General features: G+C 45.6%; 1 long non-coding RNA gene across 2 annotated transcripts in view; it reads left to right on the top strand.

Annotated features, from left to right (window-relative positions):
* The first annotated feature begins 527 nt into the window (after window positions 1-527).
* Window positions 528-21,774, top strand: part of LOC140066187 (uncharacterized) — a 43,230-nt gene continuing 21,983 nt past the window's right edge. The window contains exons 1-3 of one of the 2 annotated variants that reach the window (XR_011848150.1): window positions 528-590; window positions 6,330-6,396; window positions 6,448-6,548. This is a non-coding gene — a long non-coding RNA (uncharacterized lncRNA). The remainder of the gene's footprint in view (window positions 591-6,329; window positions 6,397-6,447; window positions 6,549-21,774) is intronic. The other variant, XR_011848151.1, reaches the window with a different exon arrangement.

The following is a 21,774-nucleotide window of genomic DNA, read 5'->3' as shown; positions in this document are numbered from 1 at the left end:
ATAAACAGCTGTGGGAAAATGAAACTCAAGCTTTGATTGGTTGCCATGGGCAACCAGTTCTGCTCTCAGTCAGTTCTGATAAAGCTCCCCATAGACAAAGTGACAGTCAGAGACAAATACAGAGACGTTCGTAAACAGTCACAGTCAGAGAAAGTCAGAGACAGTCAAAGACAGTCAGAGAATTTGAGGCGGTCAGAGACAATCAGAGACAGCGTCAGAGACAGAAACAGTCAGAGAAAGTCAGAATCAGAGACAGTCAGAGACAGACAGTCACAGTCAGAGCAGGGGCGCACCTGCCATGAGGCGAGTTGAGACTTTCGCCTCAGGGCGGTGCACCTCCTGGTGGAGGAGGGGGCGGCATTGTGGAGGCTGCCAGGCTGCTCCGCTACTACTAACAATAGTAATTGCATCATTCAGATGAGACACAGGAAGCGCTTACTAGCACTTCCTGTGTCACTAGTGCAGAAGCAGCATGGAGGAGGAGTGGGAGCGCCACATTCAAACATGTGGCTGGTCTCCCTGGAGGTCCACAGAAAGATGGCTGCCATGATGGATTCACTGCCTGACCTGGACCTCCTGCCAAATAACAGGTAAGTGACATGTGTATATATATGTGTGTGTCTTGTCATGTGTATATCTGTGTACAACATGTCAACATGTACACATGTAATATGTGTATATATATAGGTGTCATGTGATATATGTGTATGTATATGCAGGTATACCATGTAAAGGGTGTACATATAGGTGTCATGTGTGTATATACAGGTATAACATGAAATAGGGTTGTATATAGATGTAATATGTGGTGTATATATATATAGTGATTGATTTCCTGGGGGGTATATTGCTGTTCCCTAACTGGACTACATTCCATGGGGGCCTCCACCAGATTTTGCCCCCAGGGGCCCCCACTAACCTTAATCCAGCCCTTGCTGTATCTTTTTTGTACTACATGGTGGTACTCTATGAATTTTATACTATGTGGCGGCACACTGTATGCATTTTATACTTTATGGTGGTACGCTATATGAATTTTGTACTACATGGAGGTACGCTGTATGCATTTTATATTACATGGTGGCACGCTGTATACATTTTATATTACATGGAGGTACGCTGTATGCATTTTATACTACATGGCGGCACGCTGTATGCATTTCATACTGCACGGCGGTACTATTACATATATGGGGGGGGGGGGTGCGTCTTTCTATGGCTCCCCTCGGGCAGCAGAAAGGCTTGGTTCACCCCTGAGTCAGAGACAGACATAGTTGGAGACAAAGACGGATGGAGACAGAGACACTGGGAGACAGAGACAGTCAGAGACACTCAGAGACAGAAACGTTCAGAGACAATCAGAGAGAGATAGATAGAACACATTCTATTTTGTTATAGCTAAGAGCAGGTATATACTATCCCAGGCTGCGTCGGGATCTAAAACTAGTATATAATGTATACTACTATATGCCATATTAGACAGAGCACAGAAACAAATACAGCCCCTCCCTTACAGACTACAGAACAGAGTCTGAAGTCAGGCACAAATTAGACTTGAGACCAAAACCTGGTCCTGAGCCTCAAACCAAATCGAGCCTTTCCATCTTACCCCTCAATCTTTTTATAAAAGGACCCCTAAAATATCCGTCATATATATATATCTAACCCAGGTCAGAGCCACCTGCAGCAGGGGGCAGATGTACCCCTAGGGGCAGTAGAGGGGGTATAAGAGGAGCTGCCCTGTATCTTCTCACCCATCTGGAGTGATGATGGAAAACAATTGGAAGTGTTGAATGGAAAACCTTCGGAATGTGGCTTGTGTTCCGGGCTCCAGCTGTGCGGCACATGATGGACCCTCTCTGATCAGTTTTATCACGTACATGGGAATCTTCCGCACCTCAGTCCCGGCTCCACTTGTTAGATATTAGGTCTTGGCTGTTTGCAACCTGCTCCTTCCAAATCTCTTCCAAATTCCCACCCAAAATCTTGGGAATCTTGTAAAGGGAATAAACAACACATGTAGGAGCTGGCAGGAGCAGCAGCATGGCCAACCTCTAGTATCTGCACCTCTGTACATGGCACGGGATGGGGGATGTGTAGATGACACTGTTATGGGGGATGTGTAGATGACACTCTTATGGGGGATGTGTAGATGACACTGTTATGGGGGATGTGTAGGTGACACTGTTATGGGGGGATGTGTAGGTGACACTGTTATGGGCGATGTGTAGGTGACATTGTTATGGGGGGATGTGTAGATGACACTGTTATGGGGGATGTGTAGGTGACACTGTTATGGGGGATGTGTAGGTGACACTGTTATGGGGGGATGTGTAGGTGACACTGTTATGGGGGATGTGTAGGTGACACTGTTATGGGGGGATGTGTAGATGACACTGTTATGGGGGGATGTGTAGGTGACACTGTTATGGGGGGATGTGTAGATGATACTGTTATGGGGGGATGTGTAGATGACACTGTTATGGGGGATGTGTAGATGACACTGTTATGGGGGATGTGTAGGTGACACTGTTATGGGGGATGTGTAGATGACACTGTTATGGGGGGATGTGTAGATGACACTGTTATGGGGGATGTGTAGGTGACACTGTTATGGGGGATGTGTAGGTGACACTGTTATGGGGGATGTGTAGATGACACTGTTATGGGGGATGTGTAGGTGACACTGTTATGGGGGATGTGTAGGTGACACTGTTATGGGGGATGTGTAGAGGACACTGTTATGGGGGATGTGTAGATGACACTGTTATGGGGGGATGTGTAGGTGACACTGTTATGGGGGGATGTGTAGGTGACACTGTTATGGGGGATGTGTAGGTGACACTGTTATGGGGGGATGTGTAGATGACACTGTTATGGGGGGATGTGTAGGTGACACTGTTATGGGGGATGTGTAGGTGACACTGTTATGGGGGGATGTGTAGATGACACTGTTATGGGGGATGTGTAGGTGACACTGTTATGGGGGGATGTGTAGGTGACACTGTTATGGGGGATGTGTAGGTGACACTGTTATGGGGGATGTGTAGATGACACTGTTATGGGGGATGTGTAGGTGACACTGTTATGGGGGATGTGTAGATGACACTGTTATGGGGGGATGTGTAGATGACACTGTTATGGGAGGATGTGTAGGTGACACTGTTATGGGAGGATGTGTAGGTGACACTGTTATGGGGGGATGTGTAGGTGACACTGTTATGGGAGGATGTGTAGGTGACACTGTTATGGGGGGATGTGTAGGTGACACTGTTATGGGGGATGTGTAGGTGACACTGTTATGGGGGATGTGTAGATGACACTGTTATGGGGGATGTGTAGGTGACACTGTTATGGGGGATGTGTAGATGACACTGTTATGGGGGGATGTGTAGATGACACTGTTATGGGAGGATGTGTAGGTGACACTGTTATGGGAGGATGTGTAGGTGACACTGTTATGGGGGATGTGTAGGTGACACTGTTATGGGGGATGTGTAGATGACACTGTTATGGGGGATGTGTAGATGACACTGTTATGGGGGGATGTGTAGATGACACTGTTATGGGGGGATGTGTAGGTGACACTGTTATGGGGGATGTGTAGGTGACACTGTTATGGGGGATGTGTAGGTGACACTGTTATGGGGGATGTGTAGGTGACACTGTTATGGGGGATGTGTAGATGACACTGTTATGGGGGATGTGTAGATGACACTGTTATGGGGGGAGGTGTAGGTGACACTGTTATGGGGGATGTGTAGATGACACTGTTATGGGGGATGTGTAGGTGACACTGTTATGGGGGATGTATGGGTGACACTGTTATGGGGAGATGTGTAGGTGACACTGTTATGGGGGATGTGTAGGTGACACTGTTATGGGGAGATGTGTAGATGACACTGTTATGGGGGATGTGTAGGTGACATTGTTATGGGGGGATGTGTAGATGACACTGTTATGGGGGATGTGTAGGTGACACTGTTATGGGGGATGTGTAGATGACACTGTTATGGGGGATGTGTAGGTGACACTGTTATGGGGAGATGTGTAGATGACACTGTTATGGGGGATGTGTAGGTGACATTGTTATGGGGGGATGTGTAGATGACACTGTTATGGGGGATGTGTAGATGACACTGTTATGGGGGATGTGTAGGTGACACTGTTATGGGGGATGTGTAGATGACACTGTTATGGGGGATGTGTAGATGACACTGTTATGGGGGATGTTTAGATGACACTGTTATGGGGGATGTGTAGATGACACTGTTATGGGGGGTGTGTAGGTGACACTGTTATGGGGGATGCGTAGGTGACACTGTTATGGGGGATGTGTAGATGACACTGTTATGGGGGGATGTGTAGGTGACACTGTTATGGGGGATGTGTAGGTGACACTGTTATGGGGGATGTGTAGATGACACTGTTATGGGGGATGTGTAGGTGACACTGTTATGGGGGGATGTGTAGATGACACTGTTATGGGGGGATGTGTAGGTGACACTGTTATGGGGGATGTGTAGGTGACACTGTTATGGGGGATGTGTAGATGACACTGTTATGGGGGATGTGTAGGTGACACTGTTATGGGGGGATGTGTAGGTGACACTGTTATGGGGGATGTGTAGGTGACACTGTTATGGGGGGATGTGTAGGTGACACTGTTATGGGGGATGTGTAGGTGACACTGTTATGGAGGATGTGGAGGTGACACTGTTATGGGGGGAGGTGTAGGTGACACTGTTATGGGGGGGGGTGTAGGTGACACTGTTATGGGGGATGTGTAGATGACACTGTTATGGGGGATGTGTAGATGACACTGTTATGGGGGATGTGTAGGTGACACTGTTATGGGCGATGTGTAGGTGACACTGTTATGGAGGGATGTGTAGATGACACTGTTATGGGGGATGTGTAGGTGACACTGTTATGGGGGATGTGTAGGTGAGACTGTTATGGGGGGATGTGTAGGTGACACTGTTATAGGGGATGTGTAGGTGACACTGTTATGGGGGGATGTGTAGGTGAGACTGTTATGGGGGGATGTGTAGGTGACACTGTTATAGGGGATGTGTAGGTCACACTATTATGGGGGGATGTGTAGGTGACACTGTTATAGGGGATGTGTAGGTGACACTGTTATGGGGGGATGTGTAGGTGACACTGTTATGGGGGGATGTGTAGATGACACTGTTATGGGGGGATGTGTAGGTGACACTGTTATGGGGGATGTGTAGATGACACTGTTATGGGGGATGTGTAGATGACACTGTTATGGGGGATGTGTAGGTGACACTATTATGGGGGATGTGTAGATGACACTGTTATGGGGGATGTGTAGGTGACACTGTTATGGGGGGATGTGTAGATGACACTGTTATGGGGGATGTGTAGATGACACTGTTATGGGGGGATGTGTAGGTGACACTTATGGGGGGGATGTGTAGATGACACTGTTATGGGGGGATGTGTAGGTGACACTGTTATGGGGGATGTGTAGGTGACACTGTTATGGGGGGATGTGTAGATGACACTGTTATGGGGGGATGTGTAGGTGACACTGTTATGGGGGATGTGTAGGTGACACTGTTATGGGGGATGTGTAGATGACACTGTTATGGGGGATGTGTAGGTGACACTGTTATGGGGGATGTGTAGGTGACACTGTTATGGGGGGATGTGTAGGTGACACTGTTATGGGGGGATGTGTAGGTGACACTGTTATGGGGGGATGTGTAGATGACGCTGTTATGGGGGATGTGCAGGTGACACTGTTATGGGGGATGTGTAGGTGACACTGTTATGGGGGATGTGTAGGTGACACTGTTATGGGGGATGTGTAGGTGACACTGTTATGATACGTGTTTTCTTGCGCTGTGTAGGATGAGGCCGCCGCCCGCTGTAATTGGATGCAGACATGTAACATAGTATATATGTGAGTATATACACAGCCGTGTACGCAGCGCTCAGGTGGCTGAACTCCACGTGTTTGCGATTGGTAGGAAAATATTTGAACAAGGTTTCGGTAACATCACTGCCGTCTATAGACTTGTCTGTCTCCCACCACCGCAGCCATTTATACCGCAATGAGGCGTCCTCCGTGCGCTGATACCATTGGGGCTTAGATTGCTACTGAAATCAGGATCTTACTAATCACGTATCACCCAGACACCATCATGAGAAACTGGTGAAAGAGACTGCGACTCTGCTGCGGCTTCTTTGTAATCTACGGAAAACAGCGCCATGCATTGTGTAGTGGCTATGCATGGTATTGCAGCTCAGACTTATTCACTTGTATGAGAGTTACTGTTTTGACTGTCTTCTAGGGTGGAGTGTTGTTGGTCATGTGAATGCTACATCCAATCAGTGACCTCAATGGTTCAAGGAATGGAGGTCATGTGATGCTACATCCAATCAGTGACCTCAATGGTTCAAGGAATGGAGGTCACAGGAAAGGTGACATTGATTGGCCGTGGTGGTCACCTGACCACTAACAGCTGGCAGTTTAAACAATGATCCAGGGGCTTAATGTGGAGTCAGAAGAGGTAGGTACAATATATTTCTATTTAACCCCTTCTTCCTCTCGTCCTACAGGCAGCACTGATGGGTAAGAGTCTGGAGTCCTAATTATGACAGAAGAACACAATAACAATGTTAATTAACAATAAATCAATTAACCGACTGCCCTATAAGTATCCTAGGAGTCAAGGAAGAGGCGTGTTTTTTTCTTCTGTCCTAATTAGGTTTACTGCCAGTATCCTCTTGCTCCCCTGAGGCCTGGGCTGTGGTGCACGTCCAGCAGGGTAGAAGCAAATGTCTTACCAGTGGCAATCCTGGTGAAACTACATTCTGAGGCTGTCCTTCCCCCCGTGGTGGCGGAAGTCCAGTATTTTCGGAGTTTCTGGATAAACTCCCCTCCTACTGCGTCTCCCATTGGAAGCGGGAACCGCTGTATTCTCAGGTACGGCTTTTGAATAAGCAGAGAAGTGGAGGTCAGATTTGTGTTGCACTCAATACTTTGGGGTATAGCTGCTGTTTTGCCGCATCTCCCCCTTCCTGAAGCCACCATCTACAATGTACCGTAAGGTGGTTTCTATATTGTTGTGAACAAAGCTCTTGCTAACCTTAGGGCTCAGCGCGTCCCCTGCATCCTTTTCTTATGTTAGAAGGATTTGGTTGTTAGCCCGGGTGTCGCCTCTGACCAGGTGCATTGCATTTCCTGTTGGGAATGTTTTAAGGCTGTACTGTTCAGGTATGCTCTCTGCACCTGCCAGGCAGCAGAGTCAGTCTGAGCTTAAGGTTTGTTCCTTTCATGAGTGCCCTTGTTCCTTCATTTGGCATGTCCTAACACTTGTTGTTTGTGTTACAGATGTCCAGCCTTGGTAAAAGGAAGAGAAAGTCTCATCATAGAGACTGTATTAGCTGTGAGCAGCCTATACCGGATGATTGCCCTGATGATGTTTGTGCCCCTTGTGCAGCTCCTGCTCAGACTTCAGGAGGAGACGTATTTTTTCAGTGGATGAAGGAAAAAATGTCTGCTGTATTTGATGAGATGAGTTCAAAGAAAAAGAAGTCTAAAAGACATCATAAACGTAGAAAACATCATAGGCAATCATCTTCTATATCTTTGCCTTCTAGTAGCTTCTCAGAAGCCCAGATAATTTCTGGGGATAGCCCTGAATCGGAAGGTTCTGGGCCAGATGTATCTGAGGATTTTTTTCTGTTTCACAAAGATAAAACCTCTAAATTGATCAAGGCGGTTAAAAGTGTAATGGAGACAGATGAGTCTCATAATGACTCTGTTAACCAAGATGCACTTTTTTATTTTCCCAGAAAAAAAGCCAAAGTATTGCCTAGTCATCCTGATCTTAAAGTCCTCTTTGAACAGGGTTGGTCTAAGCCTGAAAAAAGATTTGATTTGGGGTCTCGTTTTCGAGCAGTATACAAAATCGACCCTAAAGAATCTGAAGAATGGGAATTGCCTCCCAAGATTGATATCCCAGTGGCTAAACTATCTAAAAAATCTATTTTTCCTGCAGATGAATCTTCTTTACTTAAAGACCCTCTTGACAGGAAAGCTGACGCTATGCTCCGCAGAAGCTATCAACTCTCAGCAGCCATGGCTAAGGCATCTCTTGCTACTGTGCCTGTTGCACGAGCCTTAAGATTATGGCTAAGCCAGATTGGTCGGGACATTTTGGATGGAGTCCCTAGAGAAGAAATTTATGAGAATTTGTCTTCTGTTAAACTTGCAGGCGATTTTCTGTGTGATTTTTCTCTTGACTCTTTAAAACTTGCATCTAAGAACATGCTAACGGCTAACTCTGCACGTCGTGCCCTGTGGATAAAACCCTGGACAGGGGATGTAGCCTCCAAACATCACTTCTGTTCACTTCCCTTCCACCCATCTTCCTTGTTTGGGAAAGACCTGAAGGAGGTGTTGAAGAATCTTAGTGAAGATAAGGGGAACTCTTTTCCACAAGTAGCCAGTACCTCCAAAAAACCGAGCTTTCCACCTAGAAAAGCAAGACCGGAAAGACCTTTTCGTGCATTTCGTAACCGACGTAGAGGAGTTCAGAAGTCTAAAGACAGAACTGTCTTCCACAGTAAAAAAAACGAGAAGCCTGACTTCTGACGCCATGCCAGGTCTGTCTCCAGTAGGTGCAAGGGTGACAGACTTTGCTCACTTATGGACAGACATCACATCCGATGCTTGGGTACTGTCCACAGTAAAAAACGGATACGCTTTGGAATTCGACAAGATTCCGCCAGAAAGATTTTTGAGTACAAAAATCGAGAAATCTCAGATCCTTCCCTTGTTGCACGAATTTATCCAAAAAAGAGCTCTAGAAGAAGTCCCTTTGTCAGAAAGAGGAAAAGGAGTGTACTCCGCCATATTTGCTGTACCAAAGCCAAACAACAGGTGGAGATTAATTATAGACCTCCGCTATCTAAACAGATTCTTGACCAAAATTGCATTCAAGATGGACTCCATAAAATCAGCCACCGCCATTCTACAGCAAAGCAACTACATGGCCAAAATAGACCTGGCCGATGCTTATCTCCACATTCCCATCAGGAGAGGTCACAGAAAATATCTGAGAATAGCAATTGTGACCAATTCAAGAACTCTTCACTACCAGTTCACCTGTCTGCCATTCGGCATTACATCAGCCCCTCGCGTCTTCACCAAGACCACCATAGTTCTGGCGGCTGCACTGAGACTTCGGGGGATACAGATCGTGCCCTATTTGGACGACTGGCTGGTCATAGCAGAGAATCAATCTCTCTTGAAACTTCATCTTCAGATGACAATCGATCTTCTACAACAACTGGGTTTCCTAATCAATTGGGAAAAATCCCTTCTTATTCCAACAACCAGAATTCAGTTCCTGGGGTATATTCTCGACTCGTGCAGTATGACTATTCATCTTCCTCAGGAGAGAATCTTGAAAATCAAGCAGTCCGTGCACTACCTTATCAAGACAAGATGCACAACGGTCAGAACAGCCATGAGGGTCCTGGGTCTGATGACTTCAATAATAGAAGCAGTTCCTTGGGCAAAGGCACATTTCAGACAGCTACAACTCAACATTCTGGCTGTTTGGAACAAATCTCCAGCAGGATTCGACAAACCGATTGTACTAACTCCTCAGACCAGAGTCAGCCTCGGTTGGTGGTTGAGGAAGAATTTGGCGTCCGGCAGATCTTTACGTTTTGTTCAACCCCAGATCCTGACAACCGATGCCTCATCCTCAGGTTGGGGGGCCCACCTCGGCAATCTCTGGGTTCAGGACAAATGGAATTACACAGACAGGACTCGGTCCTCAAATCAAAGAGAATTGAAAGCCATTTATTTAGCCCTGAAATTCTTTCAGACCCAGCTGAAAAAACAGCATGTGAAGGTACAGACCGACAATCTGTCATGTGTTTATTACATAAACAAGCAAGGGGGTACCAGGAGCACACCCCTCATCAAACTGTGTCAAAAGATTATCTCCTGGGCCGAGGAAAACCTTCAGAGTCTGTGAGCAGTCCACATTCGAGGGTCTCTGAACACTCAGGCAGACATTTTAAGCCGCTCTCAACTAAGACCTGGGGAATGGTCCCTGAACAGTGTTATCTTCCAACAGATTGTCAGTCGGTTCGGTTGTCCACAAATGGACATGATGGCGACCAAACAGAACTCGAAGTTGCCAATGTTTTGCTCTCTTTTACAGGTCAGACCAACCATATGCAGTGGATGCCCTGTCTCTTCCCTGGACCAACCTGTTCATTTACATATTTCCTCCGATACCGCTCATTCAGAGGATACTTTACAAAATCAAAGAAGAGAAACCGAATGCAATTCTGATCCTACCATTTTGGCCACGCAGAGTATGGTTTCCTCTTGTAATGAGGTTGTCCAAGGGCGAATATTGGAAACTTCCTGCAGTTCCACATCTCTTGGAACAGATGGGGTTTTTCCATCCATCACCACAGAAGCTACAGCTTACGGCCTGGAGATTGAGAAGAAGACCCTAACAGGTCTAGGTCTTTCATCCAGAGTTATAAAGACATTGTTGTCAGCTAGAAGACCAGCGACCATTAAGTCCTATGGTAGAGTTTGGAAAGTCTTCACATCCTGGTGTTCAGATAATTCTGTATCTGAACCTTCAGTCTCAGATATTCTTACTTTTCTACAGGATGGCCTTGATAAAGGTTTAAAACCTGCTACCTTGAAGCTTCAGTTTGCTGCAATCAATGCTTTAAATAACAATAGATTCTCATCTAATCATTTAGTACGGAGATTTTTCAAGGCTTTAAGGAACATCAAACCTCCTATTAGACCACCATGTCCACAGTGGGATCTTGCCTTGGTCCTACATCATCTCACAGAACCTCCCTTTGAGCCTATACAGGAAGCTTCTCTCAAATCTTTATCGTGGAAGACCTTCTTTTTAGTTGCCGTTTCCACCGCTAGAAGAATTTCAGAGCTGCAAGCCTTATCCTGCAAAGAGCCATACTTACAGATAAGACCAGACTGCATCATACTAAGAACCGTTCCATCGTTTCTTCCTAAAGTGGCCTCAGTTTCTAATTTAAATCAGGAATATTATCTTCCAGCTTTGTGTCCAACTCCTGCTAATGCTCATCAGCAAGTTCTGCATCTTCTGGATGTTAGAAGATCCTTGACTTATCTAGAGAAGACAAAATCTTTTAGAAAATCTGAATCTCTGTTTCTCCAATTTCAAGGTCCAAGAAAAGGGATGAAGGCCTCTGCAGCCTCTCTCTCTCTCGATGGATAAAGCAGAGTATTTCTATGGCTTACAGAGCCTTGGGACAACCTTCACCTTTACAGATTAGGGCTCATTCTACAAGATCTACCGCTACTTCCTGGGCAGAGTATGCAATGCTCTCTATAGATCAGATCTGTCAAGCAGCTTCTTGGACTTCTTCTAATACTTTTGCTAAACATTAAAGGCTGGATGTCTCCTCAGCTGGCTCAGCCTTTGGCGTATCGGTGCTATCTACAGTGGCTTCGAAAATTTGTCCCCCCCTTTGATTTGCTACCTAAATCCCATCAGTGCTGCCTGTAGGACGAGAGGAAGATCTAAATTTTGCTTACCTGAAAATTTCTTTTCCTCGAAGTCCAAAGGCAGCACTATTATATTCCCTCCCAATAAAATAATTTTTTTGCTGCATAAAACACGCCTCTTCCTTGACTCCTAGGATACTTATAGGGCAGTCGGTTAATTGATTTATTGTTAATTAACATTGTTATTGTGTTCTTCTGTCATAATTAGGACTCCAGACTCTTACCCATCAGTGCTGCCTTTGGACTTCGAGGAAAAGAAATTTTCAGGTAAGCAAAATTTAGATCTTATACCCTCAAGAAATGCTGGGACTCTTGGACAACCCCTTTAAGTTATGTTTTATGGCTTTTTCTATATATTTCCTAGCTCTGTGCTAGTAAATTATTAGTACCAGAAGGGACGCTCCGAGCATCAGGCAGGGTGTGCAAACACTGGGGGCGCCAGAGAGATGGGGGCAATCCCGATCCTCTCTTATTACTCCTCTAGCAGCCGACAGTAAGAAGAGAGGAGGGCGCATTACTATGCAGCGCATCCTCCACAAACTTGAAGGAAGGTGGGCATCATCTTCCCCCAGCCTACAGAACACAGAAGAGAAGGAGGACTCTTCACTCACCATCAAGGGCTCTCATAACACGTCCTAAGCTTCCTCCTTATCACCCTGCTCCTCCTCACTGTCTCCTAATTGACTTCTGTTAACTGCAGCCACAAGTTAGGAGTCACACTGCTCCCCTTGCAACAACAAACAACTTAAGGAAGTCAATATAAGGGTTAAAAATCCTGATTTATTGCTGCCCAAGGAGCTCAGAGACAGAATTGTGGCAAAGCACAGATGTGGCCAAGGTCACAAAATAATTTCTGCAGGACTCAAGGTTCCTAGGAGCACAGTGGCCTCTATAATCCTAATGGAATAGGAATAACCACTGTATGAGGTTCTGCAGAAGCTGATGTCTTTATACTGATGTTCTGCAGCAGTTGATCTCTGTATTAGGAGGTTCCGCAGCAGCTTTGATGTGTATCATGATGTTCCGCAGAAGCTGATGTGTGTATTGTGATGTTATGCAGTAGCTGAGGTTTTATTTATGAGGTTCTGTAGCAGCTGAGGCGTATATTGTGATCTTATGCTGCAACTGAGGTGTAATTGTTGCTGTGATGTGTATCATGAAGTTCTGCAGCAGGTGAGCTTTATATTACAATGTCCTGCAGCAGCTGAGGAGTGTATTGTGAGGTTCTGCAGAAACTGTGGTGTGTATGATGAGGTTCTGCAGCAGCTGAGGAGTGTATTATGTGGCTCTGCAGCAGCTGTGGTGTGTATGATGAGGTCCTGCAGCAGCTGAGGAGTGTATTGTGAGGTTCTGCAGAAGCTGTGGTGTGTATGACGAGGTTCTGCAGCAGCTGAGGTGTGTATTATGTGCCTCTGCAGCAGCTGAGGTGTGTATTATGAGGTTCTGCAGCAGCTAAGGTGTGTATTATGAGGTTCTACGGCAGATGAGGTGTGTATTATGTGGCTCTGCAGCAGCTGTGGTGTGTATTATGAGGTTCTGCAGAAGGTGAGGTGGGTATTATGAGGTTCTGCAGCATTTGTGGCGTGTATTATGAGGGTCTGCAGCAGCTGTGGTGTGTATTGTGATATTCTGCAGCAGCTGTGGTGTGTATGATGAGGTTCTGCAGAAGCAGAGGTGTGTATTATGAGGTTCTGCGGCAGCTGTGGTGTGTATTATGAGGTTCTGCAGAAGCTGAGTTGTATATTATGAGGTTCTGCAGCAGCTGTGTCATGTATTATGATGTTCTGCAGCAGCTGAGGTGTGTATTATGATGTTCTGCAGCAGCTGAGGTGTGTATTATGAGGCTCTGCTGCAGCTTAGGTGTGTATTATGAGGTTCTGCAGCAGCTGTGGTGTGTATTGTGATGTTCTGCAGCAGCTGTGGTGTGTATTATGGTGTTCTGCAGCAGCTGAGGTGTGTATTATGAGGCTCTGCAGCAGCTGAGGTGTGTATTATGAGGTTCTGCAGCAGCTGTGGTGTGTATTGTGATGTTCTGCAGCAGCTGTGGTGTGTATTATGATGTTCTGCAGCAGCAGATGTGTAATATGAGGGTCTGTTGTAACTATTAACATAACTTGATGGCACGGGGGGGGGGGGGGGGTACAACCTTTGAGGTTCTCTCTGTTGGCTAAATGACCTAGACACTGCCCTGAGTATCAGTTTGGTCTGGGGGTCTCCCCCCCCCCCTCGGGCTCCCCCTGATTTAAGCGATAACAATGTGTGTACACTCGCCTGCGCATGACTCGGGGCTGACTCTATTTGGAGGAATGAGCGTCTGGTTTCTGGATATTGTTGCATTTATTTTGTCAGGATAAGCAGAACGCGCGGCGTTTTATGTGGGAGCGTTGGGTCATCTCCATCCTGCCATAGTGTGTGAATAAAGAATTTCCTAACACGTCCACAGATTAACACCACAAACGCCGGCCGGACAGGGAGAAGCCGCGCAGCTGCCTCACATTATCAGTAACCACAATGGAATGAATAACACAAGAACAAATCCAGCCTCAGACTCTGATGGGAAAAAGTCCTGCGTGTCATAAGCGAGAGAGGCAGCCGTATAGGAAGGGGTCAGAGGTCAGGGGGGAAATCGGGGGCAATTAGTGAAAATTAAGGGACATAAATGCAAGGTCATGCCCAGCCTTGGTTGTTAGACCATTGAGTGAAGCACCACGAGTAGAGATGAGCAGATCCGGGGGTCAGGTTCCAGGTTTGGGTTTGGCCATCTGACCCGGACATATTGCCGGATTGGCTTCCAAACATTCCAATCCGGAATCTGACACCTTCAGCAACTAGCCGTGACTAGGATTGGCCAACCACAGCCATGGCTTTTTTGGCAGGGTAGTCAATTAGCTAGAATGGCTGTTTGGCCGTCAATCCGGGTCAGATAGACGAACCCTGAACCTGACTATTGGGTCCACTCATCTCTAGCTACGAGTATTCAGACTTGCTCCATTCTGGTAACTTCCACCAGAAGTTTTGACAATTTGGAAGTTCCATAGAAGTCAATGGGGCACATTTACTTACCTGTCCCGTTGATGCCGCCGATCCGGAATATCCAACGAGGATTTGGGTCTGCCGCGATTCACTAAGGTTGTGCGTCCAATTTCCTGGATGTGTCACTTCCGTGCAAAGGCCCGCTGGAGTTCACCTTCTTCTTTCTGGTGCATGTGAGTGCTGATCTTTTGACACAATTTCGTTTTTAAGTTCCACGGTTTGTCCGAATCAGTCGGGTTGTCGCGCCCCCCTATTTGTGTCGCATGCAAGCTGGCGCCGATGCACCACAATCTGATCGCGTGCGCCAAAAACCCAGGGCTATTCAGGGCAAAACGGTAAAATGTCTGGAAACCCGACGAAAATCCGGTTTTCGGACTCTTAGTAAATGTGCCCCATTGGATCAATGTGGTGTAGGTCTTGTAGTCCTGTTATGTGAGTTACGAGGGTCTACGCTGTTGGATTTACCCTACAATCATACACTCATCCTCTACCCTGGGAATACGGGTAGTCTTAACAAAAACCCCTTTAAGAAGTGGACTAAGGAGTGGACACTAATGTATTATTCACAGGGGGTCCATACATTTATTAGGTGGCTGCCAGATATAACTTTGCGCTACCCAACTTTCCCCAGGTTACGACTTCGTACACCAAAGACAGAATTCGGAACACATAGGGGCAACTCCATCTCCACCTGTTCTTTTGGTTTCCCAAAAACGCCAGTCTTTATAGATTCCCCCCCTAGTCTTGTAGGCACCTGAGGTACTTTGTACGTCAGGCTCCCAACATATCCAGGCATCCAGTTGTGTGGTGACCCATGCCAAAAATATCTCATTAAAAATGACCCATGATTATTTTGTGTGGCTTCTAGGATTTCGAGGTTTTTTTTGGTTCTGTATCTATTTTTTTTTCTGGCTGAATTTCTATTTCTTTTGACTTTATCAAAGTCTGTGCTCATTTTTGGACACTTTTATGTTGAACATTGTGTCATCCATGAATTGATATTTCTAGTGAAAACTTAAATGATTCCAGCGAAAATGTTTTTGTCGATCCAAAATTTTTTATAAAATCTTAATAAAGTTCATATCATCCCTTCTTGTCATCGAGGCTTCTCTTTGAATAGTCTTTGATAAATCGGGAACTAAATCAAACTTCTTGTGAATCCACAACTCCCAGGATGCTCTGATATCTGGAGGCTTTCATGGATATACCCACAAGCACTGGAAGTCCATGTTAACGTTGGCCTGGTCAAATATTTACTCAGGGCTCCATTAAGACCACCGACTGTGCCACAGTACAACCTTAATATGTCATGTCCATAAGATCCATTGGGTGACAGCTATAAATTGGGCATAACATAACCCTCAGCTCTACTATCCTTCCACCACGACCATTTCAATGTTTGTCCTCTACTGGAAGGATGTAGAATTTAGGAAGCCACACTGATTGCCTTGGCCAAAAGTAGACAACACAACAAGACTTGGAATTTTTGTTCTTTGTTATGTGACTATTGGACAAAAATATTATACCATGACTAGGGTTGAGTGGACCTAAACGGGCACCTACCAAACATTGTGGATTTGGGTCACCAAACCCGGTTTTACAGCAAGGTTTAGACATTCAGGCTAACCTGGAAAAGCTAGTTGATGGGCTGCCCAGCAGTTTTTAGCCTTGACAACACATGATAGATCTATACCTCATGGCACCATTAAGGATGTTTGAAGAGGACTTAGGGCCTGAGCCCTCTGCAAACAAACTTGGTGTTTGCTGCAGTATGCAGCAAACATCTGCCAGTAACTCCTGTGGTTGTCGCTCCAAGCCAGTCATTTTGCATGATCTGTAACAGTGTGCTGGTGGCATGATGTTACAGATAAGTAGCTAGTTCACTATATGCTGCAATACTGTAGTATTTGAGTATATAATAGGAGTGAACAGACCCCTGGCTTTAGCTTCTCCAACCAAACTTTTGCTTAAAGTTTGGCCAAACTCGGTATTGGGTACATCACATGTATTTCTTATGTACCCAATAAGAAACACTGATTGATTTCTCCTTTTTACTTCTGCACCACAGACCTATGGATTAGCATCAAAAATTGATCATCAAAGTCAAGATGATCACCATTAAGTGGCTCATTTACTAAGGGTCCGAACGCCGCACTTTCGCCGGGTTTCCCGAATATTTCAGTTTTTCGCCGAACTGCACCGGGATTTTGGCGCACGCGACCGGATTTTGGTGCATCGGCGCCGGTTTGCACACGACAGAAATGGGGGGGGGGGCGTGCCCGTTGGACAACCCGACGGATTCGGACAAACCGCAGAATTTAAAAAAGGTTTTGTGTCACAAGATCAACCACTCACATGCACCAGGAAGAAGAAGGTGAACTCCGGCGGACCTCGGCGCAGCAGCCACACCTGCAGCAACTCGGACGCACGATGTTAACGAATCGCGCCGGACCTGAATCCTCGTTGGACAACGCTCCGCGGCCGCGGGATCGCAACGGGATCGAGTAATTTAAATCTGCCCCATTGTATTTGAAACACGGTCAACAGGTTCTGTCAAATGGAATTACCACCCGTAACACATTGACATCTTGCTTTAAAGAATTCTCCCATCATATATACCTACATCTGTCCCCTATTTACAGGATTGTTTGAGTCTGGCAACTGGGAGCCTTAGTGAGTACAAGAACTGAGACCCAAGTGCCCCCAAAGATCTATATGAATGGAGCTGTCATGGAGCCTTCCGAAAGTGAATGGACCTTTGCAAAGCATCCATGTCTAAAATTATACACCTCCTTTACCAATTTTTTGTTTCAAATACTATTCATCTCCAGCCACTGTTCATCTCGGATGAAAACTTGTTTATCCCTAGCCCAATCTAAGCAAATTCATTCAAAAAGTATTCCTGATTACCCAAGTCCTAGTCAATTTCGTCAATCTCTAAATGGAAATTTTTATCTGGCAGAGAATTAAAGTCACATATTTTTCAAGCTAAAAATGTGTATTACATGTGTGTCAAAATAATTCTCTAGAAATTCAGAAGTTAAGGTACTGGGACGAGAACTGGGACATGGTTAGATGGGATCAGTACAAGTGGCAAAATATTCTAGAAACTTCTCAGAAAGTTGTCTGGGAAGAATGTTTTTGGAAAGTTTTGCAAATTATGTTTAATCACAATTGTGCTTTAATTATGAAAGCTGCACTGATGTCCCATTTCTGGAGCCTTGTCACAGCCCTGGAACGTCCCACCTTTACTACGGCATGGCCACTAAATAGACTAGAAGTTTGAATCTATTTATGGTGGTCTCTCAAGATCTGGGTTGAAGCTACAACTTAGTTGGTCAACCAACTATTAGGTGGACCGTATGTGGACTAGATCAATGCTGCCTTTAATCATAGAGGAGAAAATGAACAGCTTTATGTTTTTGATATCCTGAAACCTCAACAGTCAATGACCTCTGTGATAAGAAACTTTTTTGATCCGGTGGTTTTGATTGTGGGTGTTACTGGCGGGTTTTCGGGTAAGCGAACCAAGCTTTTCTTCGAGGTTCATCCAAACCTGGCGAATGAAACCTGAACTGGTCCCCTTCATTCTACTGTAACGCTAACACCATTTGTAACAAATTCAAGACATTGGGGCACATTTACTTACCCGGTCCAGTCGCGATCCCGTGGCGCATTGTCCGACGAGGATTCGGGTTTGGCGGGATTAACTAAGGTCGTGCGCCCGATATCCAGCAGGTGTCACTGCGGTGCTGAGGTCCACCGGAGTTCACCTTCTTCTTCCCGGTGCATGTAAGTGCTGATCTTGCGACACAAATAGTTTTTTAAATTCCACGTTTTTTCCGAATCCGTCGGGTTGTCTGACGGCCACGCACCCCGATTTCTGTCGCGTGAAAGCCGGCGCCACAATCCGATCACGTGCGCCAAAAACCCGGGGCAATTTGACGCAAAATGGAAATATTTGGGGAACCCGACGAAAGTGCGGCGTTCAGACCCTTTGTAAATGAGCCCCATTGTTGGCTTCTTCTGAATCAACAAAGCTTGAAGAAGAAAAGTTGGAACCAATATTTTTCCAACCTCAGTATGTTCGTCTTAATATATATAGAGCAAAATTAATCATCATCCAGTAAATGGTTGTTGAAGGTCCATTGGGCACATAATGACCTACAAACATGGCAATGGCCGGTGCTAGGACACAAAGTAGACGTTGTTCAATAAACCTGAGGTTGCTCGTTCAGTGTGTGGTCTTGGGAACATCTAGTAACTATTCATTCTGTCCGGCTTCTGTACCACTTACACCATTTGTAACAAATTAAATTTCATTAATAGGCACTTATTATCATTACCGAGAAGTTCCGTGGAAAAAGGATCTTGACAACCGCTTCCCCTTTTGAAATATATGAGGTGCAATAAACCCTGGTGATGTTTTCGTAGCGATGTATTACAAACCCAGTGCTAAGTAAGGTTCACAATGATTGCTTGATTGTTTCCTCCATGAGGCATTGAACCCACGCTCCTAAATATTCGAGACCCGCCATGTTAATTACACTCTTCCTCTCCTTTGCTCATCTGGGTCCAAACAAAATGTTTGCCCAGCCGTTCCATAGCGTTATACAGCACGGTATAAAGCCTACTGCTCATATTCTTGCTCTGGCCTTGAAAAACACAAGGTCCTTTTCCACACTTTGTTGTGGATCCAACAAGTTTCCTTTAATCATTATTCTTGACCTAAATGGAGTAGGCAGCGTCCTGGCGCCGAGGAACAAAAATGGAGCGCAAAAACGTCAAACTTCTTTCCAGCAATGACTCCGAGTCTATTTTCTTCCATGACGTAGATGGATCGTACGCCAGCTATTTCCTGAGCGGTTCATCGAAAGGCATCCAGCCCCTTACACAACAGGCTGTGCCCTACTGATATTGTGTAAATATATATTTTTAGAGGGCCAGATACATCAAGAAAAAGTATTGGCAGTCGAGATCTGAATAAATCATTCTGCTGTCCAGAACAGATACAATCCAGGAATTCTCAGCGGAGTGAAAACAAATGATAGGGACGGAGTCAGAAGCTTCAACTGGGTTGGAGTGCAGAATGTAAAATGATCCTTCGTTTATCGGTGGACATCGGATCGGATGATTGGCCGGCAGCAGTAGGAGAATCAAAGGTTGGAGACTAAAGTGGTGGGTGATTGGTACAGTGACTATAACACGGGGTCCCCAAATTCTTCTACATTGAAGTTTGGATACTGAGGATAAATTGTAAAATCAAAAATGGGGTTCCCTAACTAAAATAATGACATACCCCGGAAAAATTTTAATGTGAGGATTGTTTTCCTCCTAACGAAACCCACAGACAGATGACCGTAGTTGTTTTGGCTAGTTGTTGGCTACGTAGTTGGCTACAGATGACCGTAGCCTTGTGCTAGGCGCCACTTCATTGGTGAGGACATAGCCCATTAGTTTCTAAGGAATCATAGACAAGGCTTTCATTTCCATGGAACCGTTCTTGTTCCGGGAAGTCTTCTATTATCGCCATCGGCCGGTATGTGCCGTGCACCCATGGATGATAGATGGGCTGCAAACAACAGTTCACGGCACTCATGTTTCCGGCTCATGAACTACACATGTTTAGGAGTGCTATGGCCATGTTCACATCTCAATTAGGGACCTTCATCATGGCCACTTTTTGGTCTGGCAATAGAACAGACACCCCAATGTACCCTTAGTACTGTCAATTGGGTATGAATGGGGTCTATTTTGACCTCAAAGCTGCAGATTATACCACCAAAGACAAGAAAAATCTGGGAAGTATGTTGTGGACCCCGATTAAAACTGTCCCAGGAATTGGTAAGTTATTGTTGTGAATTTTGCTTATATAGTGGCTGTAGAATGGGTGTTCCCAAAATAATGTCTCATCATATATAACTCTGTTTTGGCTTTTCAAAAAGTTGTATTTATGGTACCTTCTGGTAATAATGGACTGTATGTTATAGCCAGAATTGGACTGGCCCACCGGACCACCAGGCTCTAAGCAAATAGTGGATTCCATAGATACACAAGGCACCGGCCTGATTATGAGCATAGTAAAGTTTATTTCCTAGAGGATAGTGAAGAGAATATTTTTGTTGGATCCCAGAAACCCAAGTCCAGGTGAGTGACTTCTCGATGAGTTGTAAGACCAGTCAACAGATTGGCGGTCATGTTGTGAGATTTGCATTGTTTCTACCCATTTCCTCCTTTTCGACAAGTTCCTCCCTATATATACACCAGATTGGCTCCCTATCATGTACAGGATTCAATTAAAAAAGCTGAGTCTTAAAATACAAAGCCCCAAGTAATCCGACACAGACCGTCTCGCCATGCCTGCAGCACATCTGCTATGACTTTGGAGCTTTCTCGCTTGTTTGAAACAATCCTTTGCGAATGTTGGGTGTCATGTTCATTTTCATAGGACGTTTTTTGAATAGGAGTGGGTCGGAAGTGGTTACATACCTGCTTCTGCACACCTGTCGTTCTGGCTCCCCTTGTAGGTCTACAGAGTCAAGCAAAGCCGTTCATGCTATGCTTGAAATTTTTGGAAATGTTGAAAGTCAGGACCTTCAAAATAACCAGTGCCCAACTTCCGAGACTCCTTTCAAGGATGATTTGAGATGTAAAGGAAAGGACCTCTATCTGTAGACAACTGTTCCTAATTGTTTGCTCCCTACATCTCCTTCGTCAACTCTATCACCTTTAATTTAGCCAAACCCGTTCCTTGCTCATACTCCATGATTTGGCCGTATGTTGAACCATATGGGAGTCTCTTCCTTCTGGAAAACAGTGGGGGTCATTTACAAACGGCCTGAATCGTTTTTTTTCGTCGGGTTTCCCGTATTTTTCCGATTTGCACCGAATTGCCCCAGGTTTTTGCCGCACGCGATCGGATTGTGTCGTATCGGCGCCGGCATGCACGCGACGGAAATCGGAGGGTGTGGCTGTCGGAAAACTCAACGGATTCGGAAAAACCGCAGAATTTTTTTAAAAAAATGTGTCGCTTGACACGCGCTTACCTGCACCCAGCAACGGATGGTGAACTCCAGTGAACTCCGACGGACTTCAGCGCAGTAGCGACACCTGGTAGACATCGGGCGCACTACCTTGAATCACCAGAAGACCCGAATCCT

The sequence above is a fragment of the Engystomops pustulosus genome, chromosome 6, assembly GCF_040894005.1.
Source record: "Engystomops pustulosus chromosome 6, aEngPut4.maternal, whole genome shotgun sequence".
Lineage (NCBI taxonomy): Eukaryota > Metazoa > Chordata > Amphibia > Anura > Leptodactylidae > Engystomops > Engystomops pustulosus.
The sequence above is the reverse complement of the archived record's forward strand: the minus strand, read 5'-3'. Positions and strand labels throughout refer to the sequence as shown.